Source organism: Leptidea sinapis, chromosome 22, assembly GCF_905404315.1.
Source record: "Leptidea sinapis chromosome 22, ilLepSina1.1, whole genome shotgun sequence".
Classification (NCBI taxonomy): domain Eukaryota; kingdom Metazoa; phylum Arthropoda; class Insecta; order Lepidoptera; family Pieridae; genus Leptidea; species Leptidea sinapis.
The window spans coordinates 10,007,501-10,015,227 of record NC_066286.1 but is presented as its reverse complement, the minus strand read 5'-3'; the positions used below and the strand labels follow the sequence as shown (position 1 = coordinate 10,015,227).

The 7,727-nt window shown below is 33.6% G+C and overlaps 1 long non-coding RNA gene across 1 annotated transcript; it reads right to left on the bottom strand.

The window, feature by feature from the left end:
- Positions 1–1,192: 1,192 nt before the first annotated feature.
- On the bottom strand, positions 1,193–5,454 carry LOC126970906 (uncharacterized). Its single transcript, XR_007730720.1, has 4 exons — positions 5,315–5,454; positions 5,119–5,179; positions 2,602–2,712; positions 1,193–1,409 (listed from the first exon to the last, which is right to left on the bottom strand). It is a non-coding gene; the product is annotated as an uncharacterized LOC126970906 (long non-coding RNA).
- Between the last annotated feature and the right edge of the window lie 2,273 nt (positions 5,455–7,727).

Below are 7,727 nucleotides of genomic sequence, written 5' to 3'. Positions count from 1 at the left end.
GTTTGTAATAAATTAAAAATGCTTGTAATTCTGAATTAAAACTTTGATGATTTTGTGAAAGAGAGGTAACTTAACTGCTCTCGATTCCTGAAGGTTATTGGCTGGGTGCCTTAGAAACTGTGTTAGACAACTCTGCGGCCACTTCATGTTTCCATAACAAATACAATTAGATTGATATTTAGCGAAAAAGACGTGTGGCACTCGGGGACTGCCGCGGTGAAGCTATTGCATAGCATTTTTTATACTTATGCAATTATAATTATTTATTTATTTTATTTATGCAGTATTTTTTTTTAATAAAATTAATTTTAAAAAAAGCAAACGGGAACTGAGTAAAATTTAACTTGCAATATTTGATTACAGACAGACAACGGGACAGGTGAAACTATATAAAAATGCTTGTCATAATAATAAAAATTAAAAAAAACGTGATAAAAAGACTCGAACCTGGGACCTTCTGCACAACGAGCATATGTGATAACCGCTGTTCCACGGCAACTGTAAAAAGCGTGCCGAAATATCTATATACATCTAGTAAGTAAGTGTTAGGTTATTTTCGTTACGGAATTTCTGGAATCGGTCCCCACGCTCAAGGCCCGCGATAGAAGCTATGCAATAGCTTATAATTGTATCGAAAGTGATATTTCGGTTCATTATGATTCATATCTTTGGTGCATTCAGATCTCACCATTTCATTCATTGATCATTTTGATGTGTTCCAATTTAGGTTAATGATGAGGATTTAAGTATTGTTGCAATAATGATGGCTTAAGAAATATGATTGAGAGTATCATCAGATGTGTAGTTCATCAGCGTTTCTGACACTGTTATGCAGGACAGCAGGAAATTTTGTGTGACCCTTCAAGTCTTTTTTTTTTATGAAATAGGAGGACAAACGGGTCACCTGTTGTTAAGTGATCACCGCCGCCCACGATCTCTTGCAACACCAGAGGAATCACACGAGCGTTGCCGGCCTTTAAGGAAGGTGTACGCGCTTTTTTTGAAGGTACCCATGTCGTATCGTCCCGGAAACACCGCACAAGGAAGTTCATTCCACAGCTTAGTAGTACGTGGAAGAAAGCTCCTTGAAAACCGCACTGTGGAGGACCGCCACACATCCAGATGGTGAGGGTGATATCCTAACTTGTGGCGTGTCGTGTATAAGACTTATAATAAAATCAAAGAATTTAAATTATTTAAAATATATAGTAAAAGTTAACTATCTAATAACAATTTATTAAACAATGCAATCTTAGTCTTAAGCTGCCAATATATTAATATGATCCATTAATTTGAAAGTAAAAATTTCTTATTAAAATTATGTCAATTTAAAAGTTACAGATGTGGGTTTTATAAATGTAATTAATCCTGTTTTGAGTAGTCTGAATTTTCATCGGATCTTGTTGTTTCTGTAAAAAAGAAATTATTTATTTATTTTCAATCTGATAAAACATAATTATTTTTGTTGTTTTGCAGTCATTAGCAGATGATTCTGTAGTGACTTCATGGCGGATAATATAGTAAATAACGATTTCCGATTTAAGAACTTTATTTCTCAGAAGAATATTACAATATTCACTTATAGAGAAAATATATTCTAATTACAATATAATATGTGTGCCGTGAGAATATAACAATATCTATAATATATCGATTATTTTTCTTCTTTAACTATAAATATTAACAGAGTAAGTAAAGTGGAAAAAAAAAAACAGTAAACACACACTAGATGAAACACTTAAAAAGAAATAACTATACAAATTATAATCTAAAGAACATTCATAAATAATAAAATAACAACAATCAAATTGTACACATTTCTTTTACGATAATAAGGGACGAGAAGAGCAGGACGTTCAGCTGATGGTAATTGATACGCCCTGCCCATTACATGAAAGTGCCACTCAGGATTCATGAAAAAACCAAAAATTCTGAGCAGCACTACAATTGCGGTCGTCACCTAAGATAACACATAAGACACATAAGATGTTAAGTCTTATTCGCCTAGTTATTTCACTAGCTACGGAACATGAATGCTTCACGGCAGTTGTTGTACCCATAATCTAGCCGACATCCTATTCTAAAGAGCTTCACACTATTAAATGCCTTCACCTTAGTTGCCTCTTTCGATATCCTTGGGCCTGGGACTTCCCTATTCTTAAATATTTAAAATTAGATATACATTAATAGTTATAAAAATCTATGACTCAGAAACGACTGTCTACGTAATGGGTCGCCAATGCATGGCTGAGTTATCAGTCTAGAGACGGAAGTTAATGCGTTCCAATATTAGTGGCGTTCAGAGTTTTATTTATGGATGAGAAGGACATTTTTTATCAGTGGGAGACTTCATTGCACAGGATGCCGGCTAGATTTTGGGTACCACAACTGCCGTGAAGCAGTAATGTGTAAGCATTTTCGGTCTGAAGGGCGCCGTAGCTAGTGAAATTACTGGACAAATTTATATTGAACACTCGTAAAGAGGCTTTGACATGGAGAGAAGAACTGATAAGAAACACCCAGCCCAAAAGAGTGACCGATGCTACACTTCCAAGATTTTGATAATACAATATGAATATTCAGATAATAGAATACACTTACCTGGCACTAAGCAAGACATTCGGGTGCAGTACTCTATACTATCAGCACCACACACACATCGATTGCATTCCACTGTGTATGATGTAAAAGGCTTGCAGCCGACAGCTTCTGCTAAAATTATAGAAAAAAAATTAGAAAATTTATACGTTATAACGACAGCTATGAACATTTCGAGAAAAATAACGACAAACTGCAAGCACATGAGTAAATTTAAAGTAACAGAGACTAAGGTTCATACAACCACGCGAAATGATTGCACTACTACAATGATATATATTAATAATTTATATTAATAGATGTTAAACTGTAATTTTTGTTTGAAATCATGTATCTAGGATTATTTAATATCGATGATCAAACCCAATAAAAAAGTTAACAACACATGTTTTATTTAATACCTCTTAACATTTTGTGACAGCCCTACCAAAGTAGGTAACAATTTTGCCCACTCTTAAGAAGTTTTGCCTCTGTACCGTATATTTACTCATGTGCTGCTAGGCTCTATTTTTAGCAACGAATGTACTTTCTAGAAACTGTCATATCCATGATGTTAACACGAGGAACAAAGATACACTTATTATGCCTACTACTCGGCTAAGTTGAATTAGTACGTGTTTTATGGTGCGATGTAGGTATATGCTTTTACAACAAAAAAGATCTTAGCAAAATGTTCAAAACAAATGTATCACGAAATTCAACAGAATTGATAAAAGACGTTTATGTGGTAAAGGTTAATTGTAAACCTTTACCACATAAACGGTCATTATGTACACATGATTGCATGACAATGTGTGGGGCCTCCTGTTTCCGTAATAAGACTCCTTAATTGGGTCCAATTTGCGGACAGGGTTGCCTCAACCATACATGAATTTCACTCCAATCAATTCGTCTTCTCGTTTACAATTATTTTGCATCAGTGTAGTTAGGTGTTTGTTACCTGTCATTGTAATGTACGTGTTTGTACAATTTTGCTGTCACACATAGCTTAAGACGGGGATACACGTGCCAGTAAATCGGGAAAGTAGCTGGCATGAAAGTTACTGGCATATACGAGTACCTAGCACGCTGCGGATCCATGCAAGTTGTGCCCATGCACGCCAGTAATGCCATCGCGTATACACAGGACAGCGGTAACGGGTTTGTTTGACTCTATATCTTCTATTATGTATAATTTTTCATCATTGTTATTTTTATCATACGTAAGTTATATATTATAACTAGCTGACCCGACAGACGTTGTTCTGTAGATAATTAAAAAAAAAAACTGTTTTATAGAAATTTGCCAATAATATTTCAAAACATCAAGAATTATTTCGTAAGAAATGCTCCCCTGTTGTTATAGTGGAATTGTTTCACAGCATAACTGTCAAACCGTGCGTCAATAAATTCTGTCACAGCAAATATGTCCATACAAAACAAATATTGGAAATAAAAATAGTTTTGGGACCCAAATCAAAATAAAAACTATCCTATCTCTCAAGTTGGACTAAACTGCATTTCATGATGTAATCCCCATTTAAATCCGTTCATTAGTTTAGGAGTCCATCGCGGACAAACAACGTGTCACGTAATTTATATATATTAGATGTAATTTGAATTTGAATTTGAAATTTTGCATTTATTTCTTAGTCGTTTATAATAATAATTTTTTCCATTAATACTTGTTAGCATATATGTTTTTTTACCTCTAAAACTATTTACTTTGTGAAAATTATTGAAGCATGTGGTAGATTTAATTGTTTGTTACATTAAGTACATAATATTTAGTCAGTATTATAAAAAAATATAATGCATCAATGTAAAGAAATGTTCTAAATAAATAAAATGTTTGTTATTGCTAAAGTTAGTTGTTGCAACCCAGCTGGAGTTAATGCCAAGCGTGGCTGTCTGTTTACGTCTTGTCAATCAAAAGTTGGTTACAGTAACAAAAGATTCGCTTTTCTTTTCTTCTTCTTCGCCGTTACACTCTTGACAGAGCGGTCGTGGTCATCACGAAGTCTCACGTGGAATCGTTTGGGGCAGATGTGATGCGCCCCACGAGACTTCGCCACTTTTCATTCAATGGACTTGGAGAATGGAGACGTTGGTGCGAAACTCGGTCCATGAAACTCCTAGCATTCTCCTCCAGCACCACATCTCCAGAGCATCAATTTTCTTTTTCTCGGCTTGTCGCAACGTCCACGTCTCTGCAGCATACAAAAATATGGGAAAAACAATTTTTCTTTTCTATCTTGCCGTATCTCCGTTACAGATGTTCTTCTCATTCACACATTGTAAGTCTTTACGTTAGTATATTATAAATCTATGCATGTATCTAATTGATATTTACACCTGTAAATGCATGTCATAATGTTTTATAATTTATTGATGTTTAATGGTGAAACTATTCAAATAAATAATTTCTCTCGAGATCCTACAGGATCTAGTCTATACTGACGACTTTAAGGTATCGATTATCCATTAGGTTATTTTGAACATGCACTTATTTACAAAACTTTATAAAAAAATCTTACTTACAACGCTTCCAAAACAAAAGCATATCCTCATCCAGATATCTGGCCTGAAAGAGCGATCCCAACTGAAACAAATATTTTTTTTATGAGAAGCGCCGTTGTGGTAAACCATAATAAATATGGCTGGCATGTGGAAAAGAGCCTCCCACTGGTAGTTTAAAACATGTTACTAAAATTTGCAAAAATTATGAAAAACTTACGGTTAAGGTTAAGAAAATACAGCATAACCACATGTTGGCTAGTTCTCAGTAAAAATAAAACAGAAATCGATTTCAATTGATCGCTTCATTGTGCTGTACATAATTGTATTGTATCGTGGTGAGTGCTGATTAGAAATGGCATAAATTCAAGTTACGATTATAGCGAGCCGCTTTGTAATGGAAAATATATCATTGCTGCTATTTTTTAAATAAAACGCTTTTAATGGATAAAACGCGTGTAATTGTAACTGTTTTTACATTAGATTTTTGCGTAAAAGTAACATTTTTATTTTAGTTAGCACGACGTTTCAAGATTTTTTCAGATCTCGTTTTCGTTAGGGGGACTGACGAACATTCGCGTTAATCAAAGAAAATACTATGCTGATGTTTTATATAAAACTTGAGGGCTTATTAATATTTAATGCGGAATTGAAAATGTTTTTATCTTGAAGTAGCTCGGATATTGACAAACCTACTTGTGACTCCAAACGTTTTTGGCTTTTTTGGGCGAGTCGAAGAAGATAAGTTATGGACAATGCTCGAGGTTGGTGGAAGTACTCCACTCCACTATTCTGACATGATTATGTACTTCATATACCTTAATATACACTTTAAAATTTACTTAAGTTGGATATAAATTCTAGATGACATAAGGAATTAACTTCGTTGATCTGAATATGATCTGATAATTTACGCCATTTATACACCAACGAGTAGCTGTTTAAATTATGAAGGACCAATTCTTGCAAAATACTACTGAAAATGTAAATATGAAACATGAATATAATATAATTATACAGCCCCACGATGCTTAAATACTTTAGAAAAAGAAGTGCTTGATAACCTAAAAAAACTAAGTTTAAAAAAACGACTTCAAAAATTGAAAAGTATACAATTACATAATAAAGAAGAAGAGACCTTTAATAGTAATAAAACACTACCTATTGATAGAGTTTAAGTCGGTGCCAAGCCAAATATAATAGCGGGTACATACGCTTGCCAGGCAAATGAGGTGTATTAGGTAAATTAAATCTTTGTAATTGTATAATTTTCTGTTTTTGAAGTTGGTTTTTTCAACGTAGTTTTTTTAATTTTTACTTTTTAGTGTCTGCAACAGGTTGTTTTGTAAACTACAGTAGGATTTTTCTAGATTTCATCACGTAAAGTATAAGATTTTGTTTCTTTTTATTGTCATAATATATTATATAGAATGTTTTTAAGTAACTACGGGTAGGCCTACAAAAGGTGCCACGTGCCTCAAACAATATAAATCCCAAAAACAGGAACAGAGAAAAGGAATCAACACGTAAAAAATTCTGTTCAAAACTCGTATTTCACGTTCTTGTGAGATAATGAATTAATATCGAAAAGAACGTTTGCTAGTTATGAATAACAGCTAACCTAAGACCCACTTATGGGGACACGGGTTAATAATAATATATAATCAGCCTAAATGAGAGTCCTAAAAAAATTGTACACAAACTATTATTATATCATCCACGTAAACAAAAATTTTCGTAAAATGAAAAGTACTGGGCCAAACTATGTCAAATTTTATGGAACCAAATAGCAAATATTCCGCATCTAATTAAAGATGCATCATCTAAATCGCATCATAAATCTCAGCGGTGTACATACATAAAAACAAACCCATCAAATTGAGAACCTCCTCCCTTTTTAAGTCGGTTAAAACAATAATAGATAAACTATCAGAATCATGTACAATATAATCTCTTACAACAAAGTAAAATATGTGTATGAACTAAAATGTTTGCAGAGCGCTGTTTGAACAACTGAAAGCTTTACTGTAACAATCACGTGATACTGTAAACACAACTTTATTCTGACTTCAGTCTTATTACAATGAGAGGACTATTTATTTAACAGACACCGCACCTTGAGAATAGCAGGATAGGTGTAAGGAAATAAATTATATTATAGTTATATTTAATCCAATAAAAAATCCACGCAAATATTGAGGAAAGAATATAGCAGATTTCACTGGTTTGATATATGTCCGTTTAACCAAACATCTACATTTTTAACAAATATAATTTTAAAATATTTGGTTTTATTGCTATCGGTGAATATCCAGTACACGATGTCAGATAGAACATTGCATACTTCGTCATACGTAACTTGGTTTCATTTTACTGTGAATAAGAGTCAAGTGTCAACAGAGGACAAGTGTCAAGAGGAACGGCCTAAAAATAGATCCTTGTGGTACCCCATATTGAGAAAAGTGCCACCAATTCCCCTGTCATTCAAATCAACTTTCTGAATTATACTGTTTAGTGAAATGGAGGCTCTAGCGTGTTGAACACATTCAAAAGCCGTAGATAAATTGCAACAAAGATACCATGACCCCTCATTCTTGATAAGCTCAACAGCCTAGTATAGCCAAACTGTTTCA